This window comes from Podarcis cretensis (genome assembly GCF_951804945.1).
Source record: "Podarcis cretensis genome assembly, chromosome: 6".
Taxonomy (NCBI): domain Eukaryota; kingdom Metazoa; phylum Chordata; class Lepidosauria; order Squamata; family Lacertidae; genus Podarcis; species Podarcis cretensis.
Window position 1 is genome coordinate 82484879 of NC_137175.1, and position 14364 is coordinate 82499242.

Genomic DNA, 14364 nt, shown 5'->3' on the forward strand with positions numbered 1-14364 from the left:
GTATGGCACCATGTTTTACATCCCATGAAGTGTAACCTTTCTTGAGTATGTAGAATAATATTTTGAAGTTTTATGACTCTTTGAAACCGGTATACAGTAGTGCCTCGCAAGACGAAATTAATCCGTTCCACGAGTCTCTTCGTCTTGCGGTTTTTTCGTCTTGCGAAGCACGGCTATTAGCGGCTATTAACGGCTTAGCGGCTATTAACGGCTTAGCGGCTTTAAGAAAAAGGAAACAAACTCGCAAGACGTTTCGTCTTGCGAAGCAAGCCCATAGGGAAATTCGTCTTGCGGAACGACTCAAAAAAACGGAAAACTCTTTTGTCTTGCGCGTTTTTCGTCTTGCGAGGCATTCGTCTTGCGAGGTACCACTGTATAAGCTTTGTTCTAATGTGCCTCAGGGCAGTCTTTCTAACTAGCAGTTTGTTTTTTTCTTTTTTCCCCCCTCAGGAGTTTTTGTCACAGGAGGATGTGTGTGGAGGGTTTGCCTAGGGAAAAATGGCTCCCAAATGAGCCCCCTTTGATGGTTGCCACATAGACTGGATTGAAACAGACTTTTCTTTCTTGTATTTGGATGTTTGTGTGGTAAACCACCTTATCAATAACAAGTCAATAACCCCAAGGTGGGGAATGTTAGTGGTATGACTGAAGGTAACCTTCTTTCAGGTAAAGTTGTGTGGAAATGGGCAGATCAACCCTTTTTCTTACACCCAGGATCGTCAAGTGTGGCACTCCTTGAATGTTGACCACAGAGGGAAGCTGAAGAAAATCTTCACTGGTGTAACTCAGAGGAAATACTCAAGGCTGTGAAATCTGCTTCTGCCTTGAAGTGGGTCAGGTGAGGATCCCAGTCTTAGGGCTGATCCTTAAGATCACAAAAGAGCAGGATATTTACTAGCAGTTTGTTGAATCACTGGCACTTCATCTGCAAACATGCTTAGTCGTCCCTCAGTAAAAAGAGAACATTAACATTTTACATGTTACAGGATGTTGATTGTGCTCCCAGGACAGAGACCCCTGTTTGCCTAAAACCTGTTCAGTCTACTGGCAATTTCTCAGTGACAACCACATGCTGCTCCATCCATATGTAATCTTGTGCCAGGAAAGGCTACTTTCCTAAAAGGGAGGTAGACGAGTTGCCATTTTCCAGTATAAAAATAACTGGCTACATGGATTCTCCTGCGAAGGCAATTATGGACCTTCCAAAGGATTTCTACCGTGGATGTGTAATATAATTGTCCTCACTTTGTGTGAGCAGACATTACACACAGCCAGTATCTGGCTTGGATCTGTGTCCAACATGGTAAAAGGCTTGGCTCGGTAACATGGGGACAGAGGGAAGGGAGCGATTCTCAACTGAGGCAGAAGGCAGGACATGAAGGAGGCAGAAAGCAAAGCTGAGGGAGAGGAAAAAGGCAGAAACTGGGGGCTTTTGACAGCTCTGGCTGGAGTTGTTTAGGCTGCAAGTAGCAGCTTGTCTCTGTTCAGGGTAATACTTCTCCTTCAGCAACATGCAGCACCTTAAAATACCTGACAGTAGGATGCCCTTGTGCCATTAGTATTTGATATTTCAAAAACATGGTGCAGAGCAGAGTTAAGGCACAGATTAAATGACAATTTGGAAAAAAGGATGAAGCTTTGAAAGAGAAAGCCAATCCAAAATGAAGCAATATTTCTACACTTTTTAAAAACTTTGGCTGTTAAGTAAGATCTCCAGAGCCAATCCTTTAAGTGAATCAGTAGTTGGGAAATCTTTAAAATTGACAAGTGCTGATTGTAATAATGATTGTAAAGTAATACATTGCATTTTAATTCCCTCCCCTCCTTATTTTCCTGGGTTGTAGCTCAGTGAAGAGCCAGATCACATATGTTTGCACATCACTTACTGATTTGTTGCACCAAGCAATGACTTGCATGTGTGCCATCCCAGTTTAAGAATGACGGAATATTTGTGCCACCCAATGTTAATTCAAATACAATAATTTCCAATGGACACAGATCACACATTTTCCTCAGAATCTTAATTGAGAGAGATCATGTTGTGAGCAGCTGTGTGAGAATTAGCTGTTTCCTTATTTCTCTTTTCCAGAGTCAAATGGTTCTAAGGCAGGTTCTTCTGTGTTTTATTGAGATTTTCTCTCCCTTTTACTGTCTCCTGCTGCAGTAGTGCTATCCTGTTGACCGCTAAAAGCAGGAATTACACATTTTTAATATCCTTGCAATTTGTTATTTAAATTATCTGACCTCTGTTGTCTTAATGAGCTTAACAGGATTATTTTTCCACTTGAACATTTTCTACTGGTAGGAAATTCCCCCCGAAGGATTACTTGTGTGCCGTCTTCCTATGTAGCACTATTAATGTTGATGACCAAAAGATGGCAGCACTATTTCCATTGTCATTGCCCTTCTGCTTTTCTGTATATATACTATTAAAGAAGAACCCAGATACAACAAAGCTCCCACCAATGACCAACAAGAAGGGAGTAGCTAAACTTGTGAGCTGTGCATTTCAACTGCTTAGAGCACTTAGACCTATACATTGCTGGATAATGTATTAAAGACTTCATTTAAAACCATTGCATGTTACATTATATACAGAATTGTTGTACCACCTTTTTTTTGTGGGTAAAATTAGCATGGAAAGAAAGAAAAAAATATAGCAATTTTTCTTTAAAGGTAAAGGTAAGGTAAAGGTACCCCTGCCCGTACGGGCCAGTCTTGACAGACTCTGGGGTTGTGCGCCCATCTCACTTAAGAGGCCAGGGGCCAGCGCTGTCCGGAGACACTTCCGGGTCACGTGGCCAGCGTGACATCGCTGCTCTGGCCAGAGCCAGAGCCAGAGCCGCACACGGAAACGCCGTTTACCTTCCCGCTGGTAAGCGGTCCCTATTTATCTACTTGCACCCGGAGGTGCTTTCGAACTGCTAGGTTGGCAGGCGCTGGGACCGAGCAGCGGGAGCGCACCCCGCCTCAGGGATTCGAACCGCCGACCTTTCGATCGGCAAGCCCTAGGCGCTGAGGCTTTAACCCACAGCGCCACCTGCGTCCCTGAATTTTTCTTTAGTGGTCTACAATTCTCTTGTGAACCTATGATTTGACAAGTAATAACCATTTCACTTTTTAAAAGTCATTTTGGGGAACCTGTCACCCTCCATATGTTATTAGACTCCTATCATCTCTGACCATTAGTCATGCTGGCTGGGGCTGACGGGGAATCCAGCAACATCTTTAGTGCTACAGGTTCTCCTCTCCTGCTTTTTAGAGGTTGCAGTTAGATACACATCTCTTTTACAAGTCTGATGTGGGCTTAATCTGAGCCAAGTCACCTGGGTGCTTGATTTGCTATGATGTTTCAAAGGGCTTCCCCAGGCACCCCCAATCTGCGGCCCTCCAGATGTTTTGGCCTATAACTCCCATGATCCCTAGCTAACAGGACCAGTAGTCAGGGATGATGGGAATTGTAGTCCAAAACATCTGGAGGGCCGAGGGTTGGCGATGCCTGGGCTACCCCAAGATAGTTTGCAACCTGAGGAAGAACTCGAAACAGAGCCCATCCAAAATCCAAAGCTGGTCAAGTTGTTTTGGTACCTGATCCAGAAAATCCCGCAAGTGCCTTATCTTGTAATTAAAAATATAATATTTGTTGTTGTTGTAGATGATGATGATGTAAAAATGCTTACCTTTCATGGGCCTCACACTGCATAATGGGATGACTTGCCTCCCAACAAAGAAGACCTTCCAAAAAAGTATTCTACCATGATTTCCAAATACTGATACTCTCCTGACCACTGATAAAATGCAAAGAAGGACAGGGCTCTTGCACTGTTAATAATGGAATGAAGGAAATTTTATCAGGAAGGTTTTTTCCTTGCCTGGCCTGACAATCTTATCTATTGTGTTTCCCTCTACTCTACAACTTTTAAACATACATGCACCCCATTTTCCTTTGCATCTGGTCATCCTAACCCCTAACTATGGAGCAGTTCAATGTCATACATGTATTTCTACACATATGAAGACTTCAAATTAGTATAAGGTGATGGTTTTGCTTTCACTGTTCCCTCCCCGCAAATTGAGACCAAAGCTATACTTAGCCATACCTTCCTCTCATGCATAATTTGCATTTTTAGAGAAACAATTTTAGAGAAACGGGGGGGGGGGGGGAGGCGGTAGTTATTGTTTCATAAACGTAATAACTAAAAACTTTCTAGTGTGGCTGATCAACCATTCCTTGCCCTCTCCTGGAGTGAGTGATAATAAAGCACATTATATTTGTTGAAAATTCGAGGACACTCTTGAGTAACGTGAAACACACTGTCCCACTGGGGCTGAATGAACTTGTTTCCTTTGTAGCTTCAACCCCACTTGACCTGGGAGAGAAGCCATGATGATGAATGAATGCTGGCTTCCTAAATGGCAAAGCAAAACACTCACACTACTGCTCAGCTGCCAGTTTGCTTAGCCACCATAGTTAGCATTAACAGCAGCAGATCTAACCTACATATGGAGTACCAAAGAACATTTCCAGAAGGCACTTCCTTATAGCTGCTTCTCTTGCCCGCCCCCCCCCCCCCCCGGCTCCGTCGTCTTCTTTTTAAATCTAATTGAAAGATAGCGTCTCGAGGTGATGACAAAAAGGCATATATCTGACCAGCACTAGATAGTCTTTCCTCAGCTCCGGATACGACTTCTGTAATGCACAAAGCAGCAATAGAGTGTCAGCTCCGAAGCAAAGTTTACGATGTTTTTGAAGATTGTGTTAGTTCCTGTCAAAGTTAACTTAGAAAATGGCCACAGCGTGGCACGGTATGTTGAGATGTTAGTTTATAGATCCTTGGTGGAGCTTGTTCCAGAATTGGTAATATATGGGACGTGGGAGATCAAATGAAAGGAAGGATTTTTTTCTGTTTTATTAAAAAAATGATTAAAGAGTTGCAGCATTGTTTTGTTCCTTTTCTACCAGCCAGACAAATGGCTAAGAAAGTGGCTGCTGACCTATGTATAACAAATAGGGAAATAAGGAATAACTGGGCTCTATCAGGATCTTGAGTCATTATGGGGAAACGAAGATGGTGCTGATCTTGCTAGTTTGCCAAGTACCAGTTTCACTACTAATGCCCACCATTGCCTGGTAAGCCTACTTGAGGCCTTGCTGTGGTCACCTTGCCCATGGCCCCCTCCAACCCAATGTGAGTGCTGGTACCACTGAGCTTCACTGTTCTGATTTTCTATGGATAATTCAGTCCGCACAGCATGAACACTGCTATTTTTCTAAAAAAAGAAGAGGTGCCGGAACTCACCATGGGCACCTCCCTCGTTGTCTTAGAATGGAGCACACCTGAGAGATGCTGGAACTAAGTTCTGGCTAACAAAAAAAAAGCCCTGAGCATGGGATCAAGCCTCATATTAGGCAAAAAACTCCTGTATTGCAGGGCGTTGGACTAGATGACCCTTGTAGCCCTTCCAATTCTACAATTTTATGATTCTATGCAATGCTATTTTTCAAGAAAAAGAGATGCCGGAACTCACCACGAAAGCCTCTCATAATGGCAATAGTATCCACCTGAGTTCCGGCGAGTTCCGGCTGTTAAAAAAAAAAGCCCTTTTTCTATAGCAGGCAAAGAAGCATAGCAGCAGCTTGTTTTCCCACAGCCTCAGAGGTAGGCAGAACCTGCAATTTGCAATCCAGTCAGCTGAAAAATAAAAGAGATTAAAATTGCAGGTAATTTAGTTAAAATGATGGTATCTCACCTGCTCAAGATGGCTAATAAGTCAAAACACCAAGAATGATGGTCTGCATCGCCTGCTGTATATTTGCTCCTGCAACAGACTTCCTCTTTCTGCAAAGGAACCTCCTCTTCCTCTCCACCCCCTAAGTGCCCTCAAAAGCAGCTACAGAGGGCTGGAGGACTCTCCGGAGAAGATATGAGGTGTGGGGTGGAGAGAAAATGGAAGTCCTGTTGCACATTGGATACAGTAGAGTATTTCAGATGCAAAAGAATCTCCAGGTTAAACTCAGTCATAAACCAACCCCAGGAACTCTTGACAAAGTGAAGAAGCAAGTGTGATTATTCCTGGCATGCATACCTGAGAGGGTTCACATCTTGTAAAGTAAAATTATTATTATTTTATTTATTATTATTATTATTATTATGTGTGTGGAGGGCTGAGGTTAAGCAGCTTGCCTCAAGTCATGTTTTTGGCAGAAGTAGTAGTTTAACCCAGAGTCTTCCTGGTTCACTAAATAACCCTAGTACTAATTTACAATAGTAAAATCAGGGCTTTTTTTTCACCTCTAAGGTGGGCGCCATTGCCATTCTAAGAGAATGAGGGTGGTGTTTGTGGTGAGTTGCGGCGCCTCTTTTTCTAGAAAAATAGCACTGAGCAAAATACTATATGAGTAAACAAGTCTGTTTAAAGCTTCGTGGCGATGTGTGTGGGGGGATTAAACGCAGTGTGCCTGATATCTTTTAAGAGAGTTTAATGGATTCAACTAATGGTTGAGAAGGAACTGTAATTGGGGGGCCTATCTAGTAGTTGATTTCTGGATCTTGTCACGCCAGGTAAGTAGACTGATTTTTATAGCCTATACAGTATTCCCGAGGGGAGCAAATTCTGAAGAAAAGGGTTCCAGGCGACTGAGCGTGTTCCATTTGGTTCACTTTGCTGGAATTACTGTGAACCAGTAACTGAAATCTACTCTAATGAAAAAGCTTTAGGGGCTCACTTCGCAGCTACCAGAACTGAAGGCGCTGTGGAGAATAGAAGATGGAAGTCAAAGAAACCAAAACAGCTTTCCTTAAGCTTTCTTTCTGAATCAGTAACTTGCTTGTTTTTTTCCTGTTTTAATGCAGTGTGTGTTTGTCTCTGTAAAATCATAGGCAATATAAAAATAGTGGGGTTGGGGGGTTGGGGTGATATTCTCATCCTAAGTGTGAGGAAGAAAATTGATTATTAAAGGCCTCCACTGTCTTTTTATCAGAGAGAGAACAAACGTAAGCAGTGCAATGCTTAAAACAAGGAGAAGGCAGAAAGTAGGTCCCCCATTAAAAGTCTTCCCTCAGCTTCCAAGTGTCCCTATTTTCAAGGATTTACAGAAGCCACCCAGGTTTTTGATTTGATCCCGGAATGTCCTGCTTTTCCTTAGGATGGCCCTGTTTTCATCACAGAAATGTTGGAGGGTATGGAGTTATGCAACCCCTGAGCCAAGGAGATAAGTAAACAATACAACCAGGCATCTGAAGACAGCCCTGTATAGGGGAAGTTTAGTTTTTAAAAAATGTTTACTTGCTTTATTAGGTTTTATATATATTGGAAGCCACCCATAGCAGCTGGAGCAACCCAGTCAGATGGGTGGGGCATAAGTAATAAAAGTATTATTATTATGGAACAGGACATCCCTATTGGAGAAATGTTGGAGTGTATGCTGGTGGCCCTAGATAAGCCATTATCTTTCCCCATTAGCCTGTAAAAATTTTTTTTTGGGGGGGGGCAGGGGCTGAGACAGTGCAAGTTGTAAGGAACTGGCGCCTTTAGGTAAAGTTTGCTAACAAGGACATCATTTTATTTTATTTTCCCCCTCATGTCATCAAAATTAAGGAGTTACCAGGAGGCCTTTCAGCCTCTGGGGTTTTTTTTTACATTTATTAATGTGTAATTGTTTTGGTCTTCTCATTCTTGGCATGATCTGTCTGCTTTCAAGCATCTCGTGCAAATAGTTTCCCTGTTAACATATCTGAGCTTTTGATGTTTATTTGGGTAATCTGTTTAATAGAAAGAGCTGTATTTTTTCCCATCTGAAGAAAGCAGAATCTACCTCTGTTATTCCCCCCCCCTCCTGTTCTTGCATCTATTTTTAACACCTTAAAAACATGCTAAGTAGGAAACTGGAAGGATCAAACAAAAGTCACTTCATGGGAAAATAACAGTGTTAATAGAAAACTAGGAACAATCTAGATATAGCAGGTGTTAAGGTTGCTCACTGGGCCTTATCTTTCTCCCCATTTGAGCATGCTCATTATTGTTGTAATATTGATCATACACTTGTTTTAACAGTGTTTATATCGTGTTTGTGAGGGATAGGCAATACATGGTTGGCAGGCCTCAGAACAATTCCATGGAGCCAGCAGACACTTATTTGAAACTGAAAATCTTCACTTAATGAAAGTGAGTGTGCAGTCCTGATGTATTCACAAATGTAATGGCAAAGCTCAATAATATAATTTTTTAAAAAAATCTTCAATATATATATCTATATCTAAATTAGAATCAGAGTATTGCAGAACAAGTGAAATAGCTACATTTCAACCCCTGCCATGTACATGAGAATGATGTACATGTTATGTTAATTTAAAGCCACCAAATGAGCAGAATTAATACACTTCACAAACATTTTGACTATCGTAATTTACACAGGTGTTTGATTTGCAAAACCCCATTGTCAAAAACTCTTGCTCATGCCAAATACATCATCTTTTCTCTTTAAAAATGGATTTGTTTGTCTTTGCCAGCTCTTAATGTGAGCTTTGTGGCTGTTATTTTGTTTTTTACCCAATCTTTCGGCAAGTCGTTATTAAAGGGTATTCCTCCACCTGGCTCCAAGAAACAGAAAAGAAATGGAGTGGATATAGCTCCCACAACTTTCAAGCATGAGTGATAGTCCTTAATTTGGAAATAGGTGGTGGCTATGAGCTTTCCATAGGGACGCGGGTGGCGCTGTGGGTTAAACCACAGAGCCCAGGACATGCCGATCAGAAGGTCGGTGGTTCGAATCCCCGCAATGGGGTGAGCTCCTGTTGCTTGGTCCCTGCTCCTGCTAACCTAGCAATTTGAAAGCACGTCAAAATGCAAGTAGATAAATAGGTACCGCTCCGGCAGGAAGGTAAACGGCGTTTCCATGCGCTGCTCTGGTTTGCCAGAAGCGGCTTTGTCATGCTGGCCACATGACCCGGAAGCTGTACGCCGGCTTCCTCGGCCAATAAAGCGAGATGAGCACCGCAACCCCAGAGTTGGTCACTACTGGACCTAATGGTCAGGGGTCCCTTTACCTTTATGAGCTTTCCATAGCCCTCACCACACTGCTTCCTGGTTTACTTGAAGTTCTAGTAGCCTCCCAGAGCACATTCTCTGCCCAGGCCACAGTTTCTCCCCTCTAACACCACCATGGTTTCTACACACATGACTTCCTGCATGGCTGCCTGGTTTGCCTATGTGTGTGTTTGCATGATGAGTACACCAGCCAGCTGGCCATATTCTTCATCAGGGTGGCTGCAGCTGCAGCAATAGCTGTTTGGGGCGTGGCAGAAGGCAAAAATTGATGGGCTTCCTGTTGCAGCAAAGAATTTCTTCCCTTCTCTAAGCACTAGGTTGATCAGCAAATGTAGGTTTGTGAACTCAGGCCAGGGAGGTCTCCTCAGCAGCAACAGCCTTGATAACCTGCTACCAATTTGAAAATGGCACCAGAAGTTATTGTAAATGAGAAGATGATCATGAAGCATGTAAGTTCCTTTTCCCATTTCCTGCAAAATATACAAAACAGGCTTCTGAGATCTTAGTAAGTTGCTGCTTAGTAAAACTGAGATTGAGCTCCAAGGTCTATATCAAGTAGAGCCATGGAGTCTAGGCGTGCTTGCATGGGTGTAAATTACACTGTATTCAATAGGACTTCAGTATCCAGAGGGTCACACCCTCACCTACATTTCAGCCAGTTTAATCCCTTTTAAGAATAAAAACTGATGAAATAAAAATGAATACAGTACAATATGCACCATGTCTTTTGTTCAAGGCTAGACTCCCAAGCTATGTGGAATCAAAGATTCCTCTCTGTTACACACAAGAAGGGAGTCATCTCAGTGGAAGTCAGGGTTAGAAATTGAGGTGGCCACAAAACTGCAACAATTTATAATATAGCCATATTTTAAGACATTTGAAAAGGGTAATAAATAATAAATTTCATAGCCACCTGTGAAAAAATAGGGCTTTCAGCCATTTTGTGTTTGGTTTTTGATTGCATAACAGTTGCTTTTTGCTTTATGGTGTTTTATACGATTAGGTCTGATGCCTTGTTATTCATTCAGCACTTTTAATGCCACATCAGTATTGGGAGTAGTTTGGGCCAGGTCCAGAAGATTAGAAGACTGACTAGCAGATACAGCCTGATAAAAATAAAGATGCCCATTTAAGAAGAATGAGGGGTTTGGTCTGTCTAATGTTGTTCCCTCTCTTCCTACACATGGTGCAGGCTGCAGCAGATAATCTCTGTTTTTGTGATCTTGATACTGTTTTATTATTACCTTTGTGCCCCATCCAAGGGTTTCTGGGCAGTATACATGGGACTATTCTTTTTGTCCTATACAAGGAGGTAGATTAGAATGAGAAGCACTATAGTTAGTTCAAAGTGAACGAATAAGCCTCATGGCTGAATGGAGATTTGAATCAAGAACCACCAGTCCAAGTCCAACCCTCTGACCATTGCACCACAGTGTCTTTCACTAGTTTTACTTTGCACCAGCTTTTCCAGATGATCAAACAAAATTTGAAGCTTTTATGTTACTCTACACTACATGCAATTTCTGCAAGTGTTGTATTTTCATAAAGAAGCAGTAGAGATCATGGATTGAATGTAGGCTTGCTGTTTCACGAATGTAAGGACCCTTTTGATATGTGTAAGCGAGTTAGGTTCTAAGGAGGTTCCCATGACACAGAATGGATGCTCCCCAGTGCCACCTCCCACACTGTCTTGGAGGACTCCCCAACCCTAATTCAGAGCAAATATTTTTTTGCGGAGGGGGGCTTGGGAAGCATCTGGTTTGTAAGGTTCCAATTATATGGGCAAATCTGTCTTATTCCTGAAATAGAAATTCATTTTTGTGTCTTCTGAGTAGTTACATAGAAAGGAATATATCTTACAGATTCAAGAGAATGGAGGGGAAAAGTGAAAATAAGATATATATATATGAGATGCCTTTGATGCAGGAGGTGATGGGGAGGGGTGCAAACAGCCATTGTTTCTGTACCTGAGAATTCCTCTATTGATAGAATAAAAAGAAAATTGCAGAGTAGTTCCTTGAATCTTCCAGGGCTCCAAAGGACTGAAGGGCTTCTCTCTAAATAAAGTACTCCCTGCATTTCCTCCCTGGCTCTTTGAATATAAAATTTGATCAAGGGAAAAAAATGAACGTAATAGAAATCAGTTCTCGTTTGCTGCTTTATTCATTTAATAAAATGGGCTGTTTGTGAATGGGCTTCCTTTGAAATGAACTATTTCCATGGTAAATGGGTGAGCATTTGAATAGACTGGAAGTGTGGAGAGATAGATAATGCTACTTGCAATGATGCCTATGATAGATGATGGCACATGTCAAATTTTAAATAAATTTAGTGCTCCTGAAATGTGCTAGATTGCCAGTGACTGAAATTACTCTATTTACCAAGCATGAACCACATAACTGCAGCAGTGCCTGTTTTTCCATGCCGACTTGTTTGCTTCTGTTGAATAAGGCAATGCAGAAGTGAAAGCAAACACGCTGCAAAGGAAGCTGTCTTATGTCGAGCCAGACCACTGGTTCATTGCGCTCAGTATTCTCTTTGCTGATTGGCAGTGGCTCTCCAAGGTTTCCCAACCCTACCATAGATTGAATCTAGGACCTTTTCCATGGAAAGCTCTTTAATGCTAAGCGTTGTCCCTTCGCCTTTCTAAAGTAATATTCGCTGAACATAGTGGTATTTATTGACTTCAAAGTCACGCCAACACTAACTTGCAAGCCAGTTGCTGTTTATCATCTCTGGCAGCCATCAAGGAGCTTCATATACCTTCTTGAAAATCCTTCCAAGGTCATTGTCCTGAGTTGGTAGCACCTTCAGAGATGTTGAATAAAGGGGCAATCAGGACTGGGGCCATGCTGTGCCCCCCCAATGCCACAGTCTTTGTGAAAATCCCCTCCCACAGCTATTTGACCCCATTGGAAGACACTCATTTCCAGTGTGAGAAATGACAACTTCAGTTGAGTGATATTCATTGAGACTGCAGTGTGTGTGTGTGTGGTGTAAATCCCACTACTCTCACATACCACAGTCTCACTGCTGCTTTCCTGATCCTGCTGTTTATAAAAGTTAAAAACAAGAGATGTTAATTGTAAACATGCAATCAACATCATGCCCATACAGTGGTGCCCCGCATGACGAATGCCTCGCAAGACGGAAAACTCGCTAGACGAAAGATTTTTCCGTTTTGGAGGTGCTTCGCAAAACGAATTTCCTATGGGCTTGCTTCACAAGACGAAAATGTCTTGCGAGTTCCTGCGGGTTTTCCCCCCCTTCCCCCCTTTTTCTAAGCCGCTTATCCGCTAAGCCGCTAAAAGCCGCTAAACCGCTAATAGCGCTAATCCGCTAAGCCGTCAATGGGCTTGCTTCGCAAGACGAAAAAACCGCTAAACGAAGAGAATCGCGGAACGGATTCTTTTCGTCTTGCGAGGCACCACTGTATTGGTCCTCAGAAACAGCTGGAAACCTGTAAAGCCCTCACACTCTTTTATACCTGAGCACTATATGTGCAATTAGCAAATGATCTCAAGAACTGGATGTGAGCAGCCTTTTTTTGTATTCTCTGGGCCATGACAACTTAAGTAGGTTATACGTTGCTTTTGCTTCCAAGATAGTGAAGAAAACAAACATAGCAACAGAGTGAACGATAGAGAAAGGGATTGTGTATATAATTCTGATGGCTGAAATACACACCCCTGGTAACTTTGAATTTATTAAGTGTGTGGATAATTGGTTGTTTTTACAAGTTTAATTGTTTTAATAGTGGTGGTTTGCAACTCCTGGGCCCCTTTGGGATAGAAATTTAAGAAATAAAATACTTGCTTATTATGAATCAAATTGAAATTAGGGATTAGGCATGTGAAGAATCTTGATTTTATAAGAATTAAATCCTAACTGTCCCCCACCACTAATGGGGCTTTGCAGAGTGGTGGAACAACTGGTACATTCATTGCCTATCCCAGGCATAGGCAAACTCCGTCCTCCAGCTGTTTTGGGACTACAACTCCCATCATTCCTAGCTAACAGGACCAGTGGTCAGGGATGATGGGAGGTGTAGTTCCAAAACATCTGGAGGGCCGAATTTGCCTATGCCTGGCCTAGCCACTTATAGTTCCTGTGAGGAGACAGGACAATTGGGACCAGTCCCTGTGATATCTCCATACTGGTGCACTAGTTGAGTTTGAACTGTGCCCAATGCCAGCTGCCAGTGGCTGTGAGATTGGCTTTGGATACAACAGATCGGAGGCCAGCACAGCCTCTCCCCACCCTTCCTTTCTCTTTGGGGCTTTTTGCTGGGTTTCCCCCAATGAGGATATCAACAGCAGGCCTCCTGGCTATTTGGTGGCCAGCAGGAGGCTGACTCACTTGTCAGAGCTGAACTGAGGGACACCTCCACTCAATCTAAGCCTCACATAGCTCAGCCTAAGAAGGATTTGGATTGCCCTTTAAATCTATTTCCCCAGCCTTGAGCAGTCGATAGTTGCAGAAAATCCTTCTGTCTGTTCAGAGTCTAGTTGTTTTCGTTTAAGCAGCCATTCCTTCAGTACAATTAATTGTCTTCATCAGCTAAAGGTACTGGGTGTCACTTGTGTGCATTTTGTTTAATAGTTTTTATGGTCAGTCCTGCACAGTGTAAGGAAGCATCTTGCTGCATGCAGAAAGGGGTTGAAATGTCACAAGGATGAAACCACTCACAGTGGAAGGTTTTATGGTTGTGATTTTATCTTTGAGGTCAGTGGGACTTACTCCCAGGTAAGCGAATTAGGAAGATTTGCAGCTTCGTGGACTTGAATGCTTTTGGCTTTGGGTATGTGTGTGGCAGTGCTGCCGTATCTCAAGTTTCATAGTCTTAAAACTTAACCACTTAAAGTTCTCCCTCCTCTCCGCTCATTGCGGGCATGACAACAGCATCACTAGAATGCCGACACAATAAATGCACGGGTAGCAGGTTTAACAAAAAATAAATAAATGGATTACGGAAGCCACATAGCTGTTTTGGCACACCACAACAGTTTAACAAAACTGCAGCATTTGAGCTGAACTCTGCTTTTAATAGACTTCTGCACTGGCCCTTATGGGTACTACCAATTTGTTTCTTTGGAGCGCATCTGAAGCCCATCAGATGTTAATAGTGTTCAGTCACAGCTGAGGTAGGCTGGCTATGAACCAATGATCCAGAGGCAAAAAGCTTCTGTGGCCCATCACCAATCTCCCTGAGCCACCCAGTCTCCTGTAGTCCACTCATCTTTCTGGTCTCATAGCTCTCATAAGTTAATCTTTCTTCTCCTGTGTCTAATGTGATAATCTTTCTTCTCCTACATA

At 42.6% G+C, this 14364-nt stretch overlaps 2 long non-coding RNA genes across 10 annotated transcripts in view; one reads left to right on the forward strand and one right to left on the reverse strand.

The window, feature by feature from the left end:
* Positions 1-797: 797 nt before the first annotated feature.
* Positions 798-5861, reverse strand: LOC307218971. 2 transcript variants are annotated; one of them, XR_013840210.1, is made up of 4 exons: positions 5752-5861; positions 5530-5584; positions 3681-3822; positions 798-865 (listed from the first exon to the last, which is right to left on the reverse strand). It is a non-coding gene; the product is annotated as an uncharacterized lncRNA (long non-coding RNA). The 2 variants fall into 2 exon arrangements; XR_013840211.1 differs by lacking the exon at positions 798-865 and having other exon boundaries at positions 3058-3822.
* Positions 5862-6372: 511 nt separating this feature from the next.
* The window catches only part of LOC307218911, a 133190-nt gene continuing 125198 nt past the window's right edge, over positions 6373-14364 (forward strand). The window contains exons 1-3 of one of the 8 annotated variants that reach the window (XR_013840117.1): positions 6373-6563; positions 8056-8177; positions 9375-9497. This is a non-coding gene — a long non-coding RNA (uncharacterized lncRNA). Of the gene's footprint in view, positions 6564-6593; positions 6821-6911; positions 7035-8055; positions 8178-9374; positions 9498-14364 lie in introns of those variants that run through there. The other 7 variants (XR_013840118.1, XR_013840119.1, XR_013840120.1 and 4 more) reach the window with 7 other exon arrangements.